The sequence below is a fragment of the Halichoerus grypus genome, chromosome 6, assembly GCF_964656455.1.
Source record: "Halichoerus grypus chromosome 6, mHalGry1.hap1.1, whole genome shotgun sequence".
NCBI classification, from domain to species: domain Eukaryota; kingdom Metazoa; phylum Chordata; class Mammalia; order Carnivora; family Phocidae; genus Halichoerus; species Halichoerus grypus.
In genome coordinates, this window is record NC_135717.1 from 41,548,895 (window position 1) to 41,564,480 (window position 15,586).

General features: G+C 41.3%; 1 long non-coding RNA gene across 1 annotated transcript in view; it reads right to left on the reverse strand.

Annotated features, from left to right (window-relative positions):
- Positions 1–15,161, reverse strand: part of LOC118539078 (uncharacterized) — a 39,628-nt gene extending 24,467 nt beyond the window's left edge. The window contains exons 1-2 of the long non-coding RNA XR_013448481.1: positions 15,089–15,161; positions 13,640–13,952 (exon numbers count right to left, since the gene is read on the reverse strand). This is a non-coding gene — a long non-coding RNA (uncharacterized LOC118539078). The remainder of the gene's footprint in view (positions 1–13,639; positions 13,953–15,088) is intronic.
- Between the last annotated feature and the right edge of the window lie 425 nt (positions 15,162–15,586).

The following is a 15,586-nucleotide window of genomic DNA, read 5'->3' on the forward strand; positions in this document are numbered from 1 at the left end:
GGAGAATAGAAAAACAATGAAATCAACAAAACAAAACCAAAAAGCTTCTTTTTGTTTGTTTGTTTAAACAATGAGCTAATTTTTATTTAAAAAGGCTATAAGAAGCTCATTCACACATGCATTTTTTTTCTTTTTCTTTTCTCTCTTTTTTTTTTATTACGTTATGTGATTTTTTTCCTTTCAGTATAACTTCTTGGTGAAATTTTTTTTATTATGTTATGTTAATCACCATACATTACATCATTAGTTTTTGATGTAGTGTTCCATGATTCATTGTTTGTGTATAACACCCAGTGCTCCATGCAGTACATGCCCTCTTTCATACCCATCACCAGGCTAACCATCCCCCCACCCTCCTCCCCTCTAGAACCCTCAGTTTGTTTCTCAGAGTCCATAGTTTCTCATGGTTCGTCTCCCCCTCCGATTCCCCCCCCCTTCATTCTTCCCTTCCTGCTATCTTCTTCTTCTTTTTTTTTAACATATAATGTATTATTTGTTTCAGAGGTACAGGTCTGTGATTCAACAGAAAGCTTCTTTAGAAAAGATCAACAAAATTGACAAACTTAGATTGAAAAAGACAAAAGAGAGAAGGTGCAAATAACCAAAATCAGAAAGGAAAGTGGGACACCATTGACTTTACAGAAATGAAAAGGAAACACTATAAACAGTTCTTTGCTAACAGACTGCATTACCTAAATGAAATGGACAAATTCCTAGAAACATACAAATCACCTAAACAGACTCAATATGAGATAGAAAATCTTAACAGACCCGTAACAAGTAGAGATTGAATCAGTAATCGTGTATCACCCAACGAAGAAAAGTCCAGGACCAGATGGCTTCACTGGAAAATTCTACCAAACATTTCAAGAAACACTAGCACCAATTCTTCTCAAACTCTTCCAGAAAATAAAGAAGGAGGGAACACTTGCTAACTTATTCAATGAACTAGCACTAAACTTTGATGCCAAAGCCAGATGAAGACATCACAAGAAAAGAACTGGAGACCAATATCCCTTATGAATATTGATTTAAAAAATCCTCAGTAAAAGACTAGCAAACCAAATCCAAGGTCAAGTTAAAAGGATTATACACCATCACCAAGAAGGATTTATTCCAGAAATGCAAGTGTAGTTCACCATAAGAAAATCAATTAATATAATACACCACATCACTAGAACAAAGAGAATAAGCCAAATGATCATCTAAATTAATGCAAAAGGGCATTTGAAAAAAATCCAACTCTTTTATGATAAAAACTTTCAGAAAACTAGGGAGAGAAGGGAACTTTCTCAATGTGATAAACATCATTCATGAGAAACCTGTGCTAATATTATACTTAGTGGTGAAAGATCAAAAACTTTACCCTTGAGATTAGGAACAAGACAAAGATGCTCACTTTCAATCTTGCTATTCAACATTGTACTGGAAGGTCTAGCCGAAGCAATTAGAACACAAGAGGGAAATAAAAGGCATCCCAACTTGAAAGGAAGAAGTTAAACTATCCCTATTTGCAGATGGCATAATCCTATACATAGAAAATCCCAAAGAAACCACAAGGTAGCTACTAAAGCTAATAAAGGAATTTAGCAAAGCTGCAGGTTATAAGACCAACATACAAAAATCAGCTGCAATTCTGTATATGTGCAATGAACAAGCTGAAAATGAAATTAAGGAAGTACCTGCATTTGCAGTAGCATCTAAAAGAATAAAATGCCTAGCCATAAACTTAACCAAGGTTGTGGACAGCTTGTATGCTGAAAACTACAAAGCATTGCTGAAATAAAGTAAATCTAAATAGAGAAAGACATCCCTAGTTCATAAGAAGGAAGACATACTATTGCTAATATCAACATTACTCAAATGCAATCCCTATTAAAATTCTAACAGTCTTTTCTGTTGAAATGAAGAAGGTGATCCTCACATTTGTGTGGTTTTTCAATAGATCCTAAAAGGCCAAAACAACCTTGAAAAAGAACAAAGTTGGAGGACTCTTGACTTCAAAAGTCATCACAAAGCTGCAGTAATCGAACGAGTGTGGCATTGCATAAGACTAGTGGAGTACGGGGACTAAGGGAACAGAATTGAGTCCAGATAGAGACCTATGTATGCATCTACAGCTCATTGATCTCTGGCAAGTGAGCCAAGTCTGTTCAATGAGGAAAGAGTAGTTTCTTCAACAGATGGTGCTGGGACAACTGGATTTCCACATTGAACAGAATGAATTTGGTCCCTACCTCACACCAGATATAAATATTAACTCAAAGGGCACCTGGGTGGCTCAGTCATTAAGCATCTGCCTTTGGCTCAGGTCATGATCCCAGGGTCCTGGGATCAAGTGCCGTATCGGGCCCCTTGCTCAGCAGGGAGCCTGCTTCTCCCTCTCCCACTCCCCCTGCTTGTGTTCCCTCTCTCGTTGTCTCTCTCTTTCCCCAAAAGAAATAAATGTTTAAAAAAAATATTAACTCAAAATGGATCCTGAATATAGGAACTAAAACTAATAGAAACACAGTGGGGTAGATCGTCATGGCCTTGAATTTGACGATGGATCCTCAGATATGGCAATAAAAGAATGATCAGCAAAAGAACAGAGAGACACATTGTACTTCATCAAAATTAAAAACTTTTTATATATCAGAGGACATTAAGAAATAAAAAGACAACCTATAGAATGGGAGAAAATGTTTGCAAATCATGTATCTGATGAGGGTTTAATATCCAGAATATATAAATAACTCCTATGACTCAACACCAACAAGACAACTCAATTGAAATTTGGGCAAAAGACAATAATGAACATTTCTCCAAAAAATAGGTACAAATGGCCAATAAGCACGTGAGAAGATGCTCAACCACCATAGTCATTAGGTAAATGCAAGTCAAAAACACTGAGAGACACAGCTTCACACCGACTAGGACGACTATAATACAAACAGTAAACAAGTGCTGGTGAGGATGTGGGGAAAACAGAACCCTTGCACACTGTTGGCGGCAAAGGAAGATGTCACATTCACCGTGGAAAACAATCTTGAGGAAGGGAAATCATTTAAAATGTGCTCTCTGACAATAATGGAGTTAAGTCTCAAAGGAAACTAGAAAATATTTCGAACTAAATGAAAATACAACATGTCAAAATTTGTAGGATGCAGCAGAAGCAGTGCTTTTGGGGGAAAATGAAAGCACTCAGTGGTTCTATTAGAGAAAAAAAAATTCTCAAATGAATAATCAACATTTACACCTTAAGAAATGAGAAAAAGAAGAGGAAAATTAAACCCAAGGGAAGTAGAAGGAAGAAAATATAGACATAAGAGCAGAAATCAAAGAAATTGAAAATAGAAAGTCACCATAAAATGTCAAAAAAATCAAGAGCTGATTCTTCGAAAAGATCAATAAAATTCATAAACCTCTAGCAGGTAGACAAAGATAGCAGAGAGAAAGCACATATTATGTCCTAACAACTTATTTGCCTTTTGGGAAAAAGTACACATATACACATACACTGAAAAAAAAAAAAGTAATTTCTCAACCACAACTGCTCAGTATTGGGAAGCAGGTGCCCCCTGAATCCTGCACAGCTTCTCAGACCGTGGAATCAGATTGAGCACTGACCTCCATGGCCGAAAACCAGTTCCATGAAGATACGTCATCATTAGGAACATAGTGTGATCCGATGTGGAAACCATCAACTACCCTGAATTACAGTGTGTGCAGTGTCCAACAGGTGTCAGATGACAATGTATTTCCCTCTAAAATTGAAAAATTTGCACCCTGTGACTTCGGGCAGCACACTGGGAAGCCCTGGGGCTCAGCTTGAGAACCACAGATTTAATCAACCAACGAATAGAACCAATGGTTAAAAAAGTCTTCCCACAAAGTAAGTATCAGAGCCAGGAAGTTTTATAGTCAAGTTCTACTAAACCTACAGGGAACAGTTAATTCCAACATTACATAAACTCTTCCAGGAAATAGGAAAAAAAAGGGGGGGATATTCCCAACTTATTTTATGAAGCTGATTTAATTTTAATACAAAAACCAAACAAAAACAGTGTTTAGATGGTGTATCGATGTATAACAAACCACTCCAAAATTTGGTGGTGTATAAAGCAAACATTTACTGTCTCCACTGGTAGGACTCACGTGGTGGCTCTTGTCTGCACATAAGGTTCCTGGGGCTGTAGTGGTCTCAGGCTCAACTGGGCTGTCCAAGATGGCTTTATCATCTGTGTGCTGCTGGGGTGGGGATGCTGGAATGTTGGGCTCAGCTAGCATGCAGCGATGATGGGACCTCCCCCTCTCCTCATGGTCTCAGAACTTGTACTCGACCATGTGGCCCCCCTCTGTGGATTCTCCAACAAGTTAGCGAGGCTTGTTGCATGGCATCTGACGGTTCTCAACGGTGAGATCGCCAAACCTACACGGCCTTTCTAAGACTTGTGTCTAGAAGCAGCACAGCGTTAATTCTGCCGCACTCAGAGTGTTTAAACTGGGCTGCAGCACCAGTCCAGATTCGAAAGGGAAGGGGCCTGCCCACACAGTGCATGAATTCCGGGAGACATGGGGTCATCTGTGAAGACTAGCCACCTCATCACTTATGAATACAGAGGCCAAATCCTAAACAAAACTTTAGCAACAGAACTCAGCATTATAAAAGAAAGGTAAGGTATCATGAACAAGTTAGACTTACCCTGAGTTTGCAACGTGGTTTCACATAGAAAATCAATTAATGCAATTTACCACCTTTATAAGTTAAAGGAGAGAAATCTCATATGACTCTCTCAGTAAATATCAAAAAAAGTATTTGATAAAACTCAACACCCATTTATGATAAAGTCTTTCAGCAACCTTGGAAAGGGTGGGAGCTTCCTTTATGTGATAAGGAGTATAAATAGAAATTTGTCACATGTGCTTTTAAGAACTGAATCAGAAAGAGTTACCAGTTTGCTGCAGTGAAGCTTGAACTGAGAAATCCACACAAAGGTCTTGAAGATTTCTCGTTACTGAAAGTCTGCAAATCTCCTTATAGACAATGAAGTGACAGAAAATGCAGTTTCCCAAGATAAGCAATTGGTATGTGTAGCCTCAAGATTGTTATATTCCACAGGAGATTATTTGAAAGTAAGTACCTGAATTCTAGATGACACAAAAAGGAGCTTCTAAGATATAACTTCTCCAAGTCACTAGTGTAAGATCTAGAACAGCTATAAATGTCAACATAAAAGGACCTCGACCCAGGGCGCCTGGATGGCTCAGCTGGTGAAGCGTCTGCCTTCAGCTCAGGTCATGATCCCAGGGTCCTGGGATCGAGCCCCATGTCGGGGGTCCCTGCTCAGCGGGGAGTCTGCTTCTCCCTCTCCCTCTGCTGCTCCCCCCACCACTTGTGCTCGCTCTCTCTCTCTCAAATAAGTAAATAAAATCTTTTAAAAAGAGAAAAGGACCTTGACCCAACTTGGGTCAAGTTTTACATTCTCTTACAGATTCAATGCATTATCAAAGCCCAATGACACTTTTTGCAGAAATAGAAAAACCCATCCTAAAATTTATATGGAATGTCAAGGGACCCCAAGCAGCCAAAACAATCTTGAAAAAGAACAAAGCTGAAGGGCTCAAACTTGCAGATCTCAAAACTTACTACAAAGCTGCAGTTATTAAAACAGTGTGGCACCGACAAACCGACAGACAGATTAAAACAGCGGAATGGAGAGCCCAGAAGTAAATCCTCGCATTCATAGTCAAGTGATTGTCAACGAGGGTGCCAAGACCACTAAATTGGGAAAGAACTGTCTTTTCAACAAATGGTGTTGGGAAAACGGGCTATCTACAAACCAAAGAAGAAAGCTGTACCCTAACATATGCCATATACAAAAATCAACCCAAAATAGATCAAAAACCTAAATGCGAGAATTAAAGCTGTAAAACTCTTAGAAGAAAATACAGGGGAAATGTTCATGATTTTGGCTTTGGCAATGATTTCTGGGATATGACACCAAAAACACAGGCAGCAAAATTAAAAGTAGATGAACAGGGTTGCATCAAAATTTAAGACTTCTGTGTATCGAAATACACAATCAGCAGAGTGAAAAGGCAACCTATGGAATGGAAGAAAATACTTGGAAATTATATATCTGATAAGGAGTTAATATCCAGAATATATAAAGAACTCCTACAACAAAAAACAACCCAACTAAAAAAGAGGCAAAGACTTGAATAGACATTTCTCAAAAGAAGATATACAAATGACCACTAAGCCCATGAAAATATTCTGCATCACTAATTATTAGGTGAATGGAAATCAAAGCCACAACGAGATACCACCTCACACCCACTAGGATGGTGACTGACATAAAAACAGAGAATAGCACGCGTTGGCAAAAATCCTGGTTCATGGTTGATGGGAATGTAAAATGGTGCAGCTGCTTTGGAAAACAGTATGGCAATCCTCACAAAAATAAAAAATTTAGAATTAGCATATGATCCAGCAATTCCATTTCTCGGTGGAAATGAAAGCAGGGACTCACACTGGTATCTGTGCACTCATGTTGACAGCAGCATGACTTAAAGCAGCCAAAAGCAACCCTGGCGTCCATCAATGGATGAATGGATAAAGAAAATGTGGTGTTATATATAAAATGGAGTATCATTCAGCCTTAAAAAGCAATGAAATTCTGAGCTGTGCTGCAACATGGATGGACCTTGAGGACATTAGACTGAGTGAAATAAGTCAGTCACGAAAGGACAGACACCTCATGGTTCCACTTAGTGAGGTAGCTAGAATAGTCAAATTCACAGAGACAGGAAGTAGACGGCGGGCGCCAGGGCCTGAGGGCCAGGGAGAGTGGAAACTCATTGCTCAACACGGACAGTTTCAGCTTTGCAAAATGACCAGGGTTCTGGAGGTGGACAATGTGGTGATGGACAATGTGAATGTATTTAATGTCAATAAGCTGTAGTTAAAGATAGTTAAGACAGTAAATTTTTACATGATGTGCATTTCACTGCAATTTTTAAAAAATAGAAAACAGAGGGGTGCCTGGGTGTTTCAGTCAGTTAAGCGTCTGACTCTTGGTCTCGGCTCAGGTCATGATCTCAGGGTTGTGGGATAGAGCCCAGCGTCTATTTCCTAGCTCAGGGGGGTCTGCTTGAGAGTCTCTCTGCCCCTCCCCCTGCTTGCATGCTCTCCCTCTCTCTCTAAAATGGATAAATCTTTAAAAAAAAAAATAGAAAACAGATTCTTGGCATCTTCAAGTGTCTTACAAGTATCTGCAGACTTTGTCCTTGATTTCTTCTCCTGTGTGAGTCAATAGCCTTCATCTTCCCAAGGTTCTTGCTAATAAACGTTTATAATGAGTCCCCCAGTCTCTGGCATATGATTGAATTCTTTGAGCCACGCTTTAATCTAAGTACTTGGGACTCACTGAAGATGTGACTTGTTGAATCAAAGAATATGGGGTTGCAGTTTTGTTTCCATAGTATCCCTGAAAACCTCGGCAAGCTTCATAACGAATGAAGTAATGTTCAAAGTGTTCTGTTTAACATCAGAAACAAGACGGAGGCCTGTGAACTCTGCTTGTGTTCAACACCGTGAGGCCCTTGCACTGAAGAAAAAGGAATCGAAGAATGCCGTTATAAAAGAAAAGACAGATTGTCATTATTCACAGCTACTATATGGTGGTCTTCAAAATGACCTCCAAGAGACAGACAAAGTATTAAAACTAAGGAGAAAATTCGGCAAATTTGCTAGATACAAATATAAAATCAATGTGCAAAGCTCACCTGCATTTCTATACACTAACAATATATAGAAAATGTGATTTATTAAAAATGCCATTTATAATAGCAATTAAGAGAAAGTTACCCAGCACCTGTCACCTCTGTTTCTGGCCCAAATCTGCTATTTGGCTTTGGCTTTGACTGTGGGAATGTCTGATGTCGCCTTTAACGTCATGTCTTGTGTCCCTGAACCTGTGTGTGATCATAGCATTGTGCAGGTTACCGTTAGCAATGCAAACAAAGCATGCATTAGATTTTATTGCTAATATGTAAATATTTACAAGCACAGGTAAACATTCTACATGTAAGCTGAAGGAAAAATCTCAGTTTCTCTCCACAGTGAGACATTAGTTGTAGTATAACTGTGTGCTTATCATCGCTGGAGTAAAATAAAGTTCTGCAATAATTAATGGTAGTTGTGAAAGCAATTAATTTTGTGCAGAAAAACAACGATGAAGAGCTTCCGAATAGCTAAATAAATAAGGGAAAACACTACACGTTAATGTGAGTTTTCGGAAAAGGCATTAGCTAGATAAATTTAGGAAGAACGTTGTCATTTTTGAACCAAGATATGTTCACAAAACTTCATGTACTTATACAAGCACAGTACTAAGAATTAGATTATGTAATTATTCTAGCTGTCCTAGAATTGTTTGGCATACTAGCACTCATTACATTAAAAGATAATCTTTAAAATTTGTACTTAATTTTCAATTACTTAATTTTATTTTAAACCATGAGATCTTTGAGAAAAATTATCATTTGGGACTCCTCCGCATCTGATGAAGATAAATTAAAAGCATACTGTTGCTTGCCATTTCAAAATTTCTCTAGAAAAGACCTATTCAATAAATACATAAAAATACAAAAATGAAAGTTTTATAGAAGGGAGACACCTCCAACATAACTTGTCTTTCCCTTCGCCTCGTTGAGAGTGAGAGCAAGCAAGCACCTGCAGGAGACACCTACCCACCATCGGTTCCGCATCAAAACATCACACTTAAAATTCTGATACGAACATTTTAATAAAAATGGAAATATTTCTTCATAAAATAAGTTTTCCGATAAAATTTTATATTTATCCACATGTTTACTTAGTTTTCTGATATTCAGCTTTAGCCATGGGCTTTGATCAAGGGTCTGCTCCGACACTTGGCTATTTTTATTTGGCAAAAAATGTGTTTGATGCATGTCTAGTCATTCCAAATATACCTATAAAAATTATTTGCAAGACCATGATGGAGAAAATTTTGAAACTTATTTGAAAACCATTACAGAATACCTTTAGATAGAGAAATATAGTTATAACTAGGAAGACTCAAGATCATAAAGATGTTATTTTTCCCCCAAATTGTTCTATAGATTCAATATGACTTTAATCAAAATTCCAAGAGGGATTTTTGTGTAATTTGAGGAGTTCATTCCAAAATTTCTATGGAAGGGCAAAGAGCCAAGAACAGCTAGGAGACTCCTGAAGACCTGCCCAATAGAGATGCGCCCAATATCAAGACTTATCAAGTTATAGGACGTAACCCAATGTGTTGGTATTGGTTCATGGATGGACCAGTGAGACAGAAAAGAGAGCTCAGAAATAGACCTGTACATATTTGTGAATTGAATTTTTGTAATTTTAAAATATGAAAACTTATTGATGAGCATGATAAAAATATGAAATTATCAAAGCCATTAAAAATACAGAAATTTAATTTAATTAGTATAGCAAACAATATACCATAAGGAAAGAAAGCCTTCTAAATATTAGCCCTTCACCTTACTTTACCTCCCACATACTTCAGAGGTTGGTTTTTATTATAGTTAACTTACCCCTGTGATTAACATCCCACAAGTAAAATTCTCACATTCACACTTTTAGGGGTCCTAATAACCGTGTTATCAAAATACTATATTGCACTGTCTTCTGCCTTGCGTTTTAAGTGAACAAATTAGTAGGATTATGAATTTTTTTTACTACTTTAGCAAAAGGATCATGGCAGATTTTGAGCCCCAGCAAGGCAAAACCATCTTTCCTATGGTTTTGAAGAGCGAAAAACTTTCCAAAGTCAAAAGCTTTAGATCAGTCAAAGCTTTAAAAATCCCACAATACCGGTTCCATCACTGCAGTACCATAAATTCTCTACAGAGGGGAATTTTGTGAGATCTCTGGTACTCTATTTTTTCAACAGTCTTTCCCGTTTCTGTATCCACTTTACACTGATACATCCAACTCCACTGTGTGAAACTTGTCTACACTCTGCGTTCCTGGTGTGCTGCAGACGGGCAGAGACCATGACCTCCATTCCCTTTCTGTGTGCTGCCATGTCTAGGTGATATTAGGGATGGATAGATGCTGCAGAGAAGTTTTGAGGAAGAATTAGAGAAAGAAGAAGGGCAGAAGCCAGGAAGGAAGGTAGATGGAGAAGATTTGTAAGACGTGGGGCAAATGGTCTCAAGACTTTAATGACTTAGAAACTTATTTATGATATAACATTAAGTGAAAAAATTCAGATTATAAAACAGTATGTGCAATGTCATCCTATTTTTGTAAAAAAACATATATATATATATATAGATATATAGATATAGTCATACACATATACATATATTCATAGGGACCCCATCAGAAAAATATATACCACAATGTTGGCTAATTTTTGTGGTGCATGTAACTTTTATTTTATTTTTGTGTATCTACTTGTAATTTCTAAACTTCCTAAGTGAACATGTGTTATTTTCGTAATTAATAAAAAATTTTTTTTTAATAATACTGAGTTTTCCACTTCTGGCTGTAAGGGGGTAACAACGTCCAGACTTGTCTTTCTGCTGTAACAGCTAAAAAATTAGATATAATATGTTAAACAAATCATCTGCAAATAGCCACAGTACATAACATTGGATTTAGATATTGAACAACAGATCATGTAGCACTGTAATCCCTACGAGAGAGGAAGCAAGGGAGATGAGCCCTTCAGACAACCTAGATTTCTCCCTGAAGGCAAGGTATGATCTCGGCACAGGTAGGGAGAACAGGGCTGGAGTTGCATTTAGTTGGGGAGGCAGAGATTGGGACTCAGCTGAAATGTGGGAGGCACAATACTGTGGAAGAAGAGAAGGCCACGGAGGCCAAGAGCTTAGAAATCTGCATGGAGTTCTCTGAGTCTTCTGTTGGAAACCACTTGTTTGTGATCAAGGTAAAACTCCTTCATACACAGCAAATCCCAGGGAAAGAAGGGGTACTAAGAGGCCACAGCAGAGCAATTTCAAGAGCTCACACAGGGCTGGGAATTGTTCATATTCCCTGTGGTCAGAGTGAACAGACCTTGCTGAATACGTGGGCAACCAGTAGATTGGCTTAGTAATGAGGTTAAACTAATCCTATTATAGGAAAGACTAACTAACCTCGACCTGCCTTAAAATAGCTTCAAAATGAGCCTTGAAGGAATCCCGCAGGACTGAATACAGCTTCAACACTTTTTAAAGAAATGCAACAAAATCTATAATTGAGAATCTAAACTCACAATGGCTGGTATCCAATAGAAGCATTACTACGTATGCACTAAAAAAATGTGAGACACGCTCAGAAGAAAACTTAGCCGATAGAAACAGACCCAGAAATGATAGCGATGGAGGAATTATCACACGCAAACATAAAAGTTATAAAAAGGTCCACTCTGCTCAAGAATATAACGGAGCATATGAACATAATGAGGAAAGAAGTAGAAGGAATGAAAAATATTTTAAAAAGAACCAAATGAAAATTCTAGAGATGAAAAACTCAAGAACTGAAATAAAAGTAGTATTAGGTGGTATTAACACCAGATGAGACATGAAGAAGGAAAGCTCAGTGAACTGAAGATACAGCTAAAGAAGGTATCCAAAATAAAGCACAGACCAAAAAACAGTGAGCAGAAGCCTAGTGCAACAACAGGCAACATCCAGTGGTCTACGATATGCGTAGTTGGCAGCCCAGTTGGAAAGTGGGTGGGGTGCAGAAAATATTAATGATGAAATTTTCCAAATTGGTAAAGTGTATAAGCCTGTATCCCAGAAACTCAACAAAACCCCAACAAGTATAAACACAAAACCACAAGATATATCATAATGAAAGTATTTAAAACCAGAGATAAGAAACAAAATCTTAAAAGTAACCAAAGAAAATTGACACAGAAAGCACAATTAAAAGAAAAAAAAGCATAAATTGGACTTAAGATGAAAACTTCTGGGGGCGCCTGGCCAGCTCAGTTGGTGGAGCGCACGACTCTTGATCTTGGGGACATGAGTTTAAGCCCCACGTTGGGTGTAGAGCCTACTTAAAAATTTTTTTGATAAATCTATAGAAAACTGTCAAAAAAAAGGGGGGAATGAGAAGTTCTCCATGAAGAAGTGAGAAAGCAAGTCTCAGGCTCAGAGAAAGTACCTAACTCACTTATCTGACAATGAACTTGTACTTAGAATGTATGAACAATTCTTACAATTCAGTAAGAAGACAACTCAACTTTTTTTTTAATGGAAAAAATATTTGGACAGTTTATAAAATAAAGTATGCAAATGTCCAGTAAATACAAGAAATTATGCTTAACATGGTGCAAATCAAAACCACAAGGAGATTCTACTAAGTACCTACTAGGTGGCTGAAGTTTGAAGGCTGACAATATCGAGTGCGGACGGGATGTGGGGCAATGGGAAGCTCGCTTATTGCTGGTGGGGAAATCCAATGGCAGAGACGCTTTTCACATCAGTCTGGCAGTTTCTTATGAAGGTAAACTGTGGGGCCAGGGCAGGAGTACCTAGGCTGCACTCTCCTCCTGTTCTCTGTAACATCAGAGTCCTCCCCATGCTTCCAAAGGGAAGGGCTATCACATCGCCTTGGGGGAAGCTGGAAGCTGGAGTCAGGTCTCTCCCAGGCCTTCTGGGAACTGGGATGAGAAGCCCAGTTTAAAGCAATGCGTGTCTTTAAATACCAGGAATTGTGTAAGGTATTCCTCAACAGTGACTCGGCCACGTTGTGGAGGATTCTCCCTCCAGGGCTGGCTCGACCACAGCCCTCGCCACCCTGCCTAGGATCCGGAGCCCAGGGAAGGCTAATGGGTCCTTGTCCTGTGGGGTCCAGGGCCCTGATGGGTTCAGGGGAAACTGGTAAGCCAGACCTGGCACTCGCATGGGCCCTTCCTGCCCGTCTTCCCACCCGCAGCTCCTGCTACAGTGTCTACTTCTCACTTGTACAAGGCTTATGTGTCGCTGGTTTTTACAGGGGTAAAATACACATGCCAGAAAACGTGCAGTCCTAACCATTTTAAGTGCACGGTTCAGAGGCATTCAGCACGTTAACTGTTATGCATCCGTCACTGCCATCCATCCACAGATCATCTTCCCAAATAAACCCTGTCCCCGTTAAATACTGACTGCCCACTCACCCCGACCCCTGGCACCCACCATTCCACTCCCCATCCCTGTGAATCTGATTGCCCTAGACACCTTACAACAGCGGAATCACATTGCTGGCTTATTTCATGGGACATAATGTCCTCCACGCTCATCCACTATGCAGCCTCTTTAAGGCTGAATAATATTCTATCATGTGAATGGACCACATTTTGTGTATCCATCTGTCTGTCCGTCCCTCCATCCGTCCACCCATCTATCCATCTGTCCATCCATCCATCCATCCATCTATCCATCCATCCATCTGTCCATCCATCCTTCTGTCCGTCCATCCATCCATCCATCCATCCATCCATCCATCCATCCATTCATCCGTCCATCCATCTGTCCATCCATCCGTCCATCCATCCATTCCAAGGACACTTGGGTCCTGTTACTTTTTGAATCAAGAAAACCTAGTCTCCTTTTGAAAGCATCAGTAAGTGAAGCTCACCTCTCAGAGGTTCCTGTGGTTTCCACCATTGTTCAGGTTGAGCAGGGAACTCTGCTGTGCTTTCAATTCTTGGATTGGTGCAGGGGACGTCTGGGACGACTGCTGTGCTTATGAATGTGCAGGTCTGGAAGAGTGGTCTCTGCCCTTTCGCACGTGTGTGTGTGCGGCAGGCACGTGGCTGTCAGCGGTGCGGAGGCCAGAGGTCCATGGCATGGCGTCTTTGACCACATGCAGGCCCCTCGTACACGGGCAGGGAGTGCCGTGAAGGCTGCATTCAGGCCTTGTCTTTCTTCTGCTGTCACCGTCTCTCAACCTGTGTTATTTTTATTTGCTCTTTATCATTGTTCTAAGAAAATCCATGACTGCTCATCTTTACATTGCGCAATGCAGTTTTAAATGCAGACACCGGGGCCTGTAACTTGTATGCAGAATCACTGAAATGACACAGTTCTGTTTGCTGGCTCGACCCGATGATGCCTCCCACGGCGGTGAGACAAAATGAGCCAGACTGTGGAGGGCTGGAAGGGGGACAGGAAGACGCCATCCCTTGTTCTGAGCAGCAACGGCCACTGGCCCTGGCCCCCGGCTCAGACGCCTGGAGGGAGGGCAGGGAGGATAGGGAGGGGACAAAGGGGTGGACGGCCGAGGACCAGAGGCTCCACTGTCCCAAGGGGCAGCGGCATTATTGACAGCGTGGACACAGACATGCCCAGCCCAGGCCATGCAGCTGGAGCTCAAGCTCAGCGATGCTGCGGCCGTGCCCAGGCCTCGAGCAGATGGCTCCTACCAGCAGCTGAGTGCCCTCCCGCCCGGCGGCCTCTGCCAGCCGCAGAGGTCATACCCTGGGCTCTCTCACTAACACCTCCCCCAGGCCCTATTTGGGGCTCAGCCAGTGGCCAGGTGGGGCTCACAGACTGGGTGAGAAGCTTAGGGAACAGCCTGGGTGGATGGCACCTGAGGCCTCTCCCCAGGGTTCTGCGCTCCGGCCCCGCATGCAAGGTCCCAACACCTGCCAGTATGGCTCCTCCCTGTGCTGAGTGATGGACCAAAGGGAGTCCAGTGAGTCTCTGCTGTGATTGGAGCAGAAATGCAGGTGCCGAGTGGAAGGTTCCACTGGCTGAGCCCTGGCTTCCCTCCCATCCGTGCATTCGAGGCAGCGGCTGACCCTACGCATCTGGCACCACCCAGAACCATCTTCTTACTGAAAGTGGTTACCTCTCCAAAAAATTTTGCAAAAGGGGAATAGCTTTCTGTACAATGTTGATGCTGGTAAAATCTCTCTGATTGCATCGTTAGCCTTAAAATCCACAGCTAACAGTGAGGTAGACTCGACAGCAAAATTAACTTGGTGGCCCAGGGGGCCCATCATCCCACCTCTGACATTTCCCCCACCTTTACACCCAGAAATTCACTTTCACTTTGTGTCAGTCTCTTGAGTGAAACACTGACCTGAGTGATCCCAGCACCGCCGTCCCCAGCGACGCAGAGCATCTCCTCTTGGCAATCACGGGGCAGCAACAGGTGGGCTTTGCCCTCAAATAAACAGAAATCTCTTACTGCTTTGCCACCCACAGAAGGTAGGTGGCTGTCACCTCCCTTCCCCCCACAGAGCCAAGTGCAGCCGGACCTCATGGGTCACACGGCGGAGAGGGGATGGGGGGAGCGCTGGCTGGATATTCTCTACAGACCCCGGGCCCCACGGACCTCTGTTCTAAAGTCACCTGCCTCGTTCTGCTACAGAATTTAGGAGATGGGAGTGGGAAATTCGATTGTTTAAAAAGCATATTCACTTCAGAATGGGATGAAAAGGCTGAGTAAAGAGGGGGGAGAAGCAGGGCCGACCGGCGATTTCCACTCCTGGGCAGTGGCGGTCCCTTAGGGCACCTGGGGCAGTGGTGCCGGCGGGGGACTTTGGTGGGATGACACGGAGCTGGTGGGGGGGCTGCA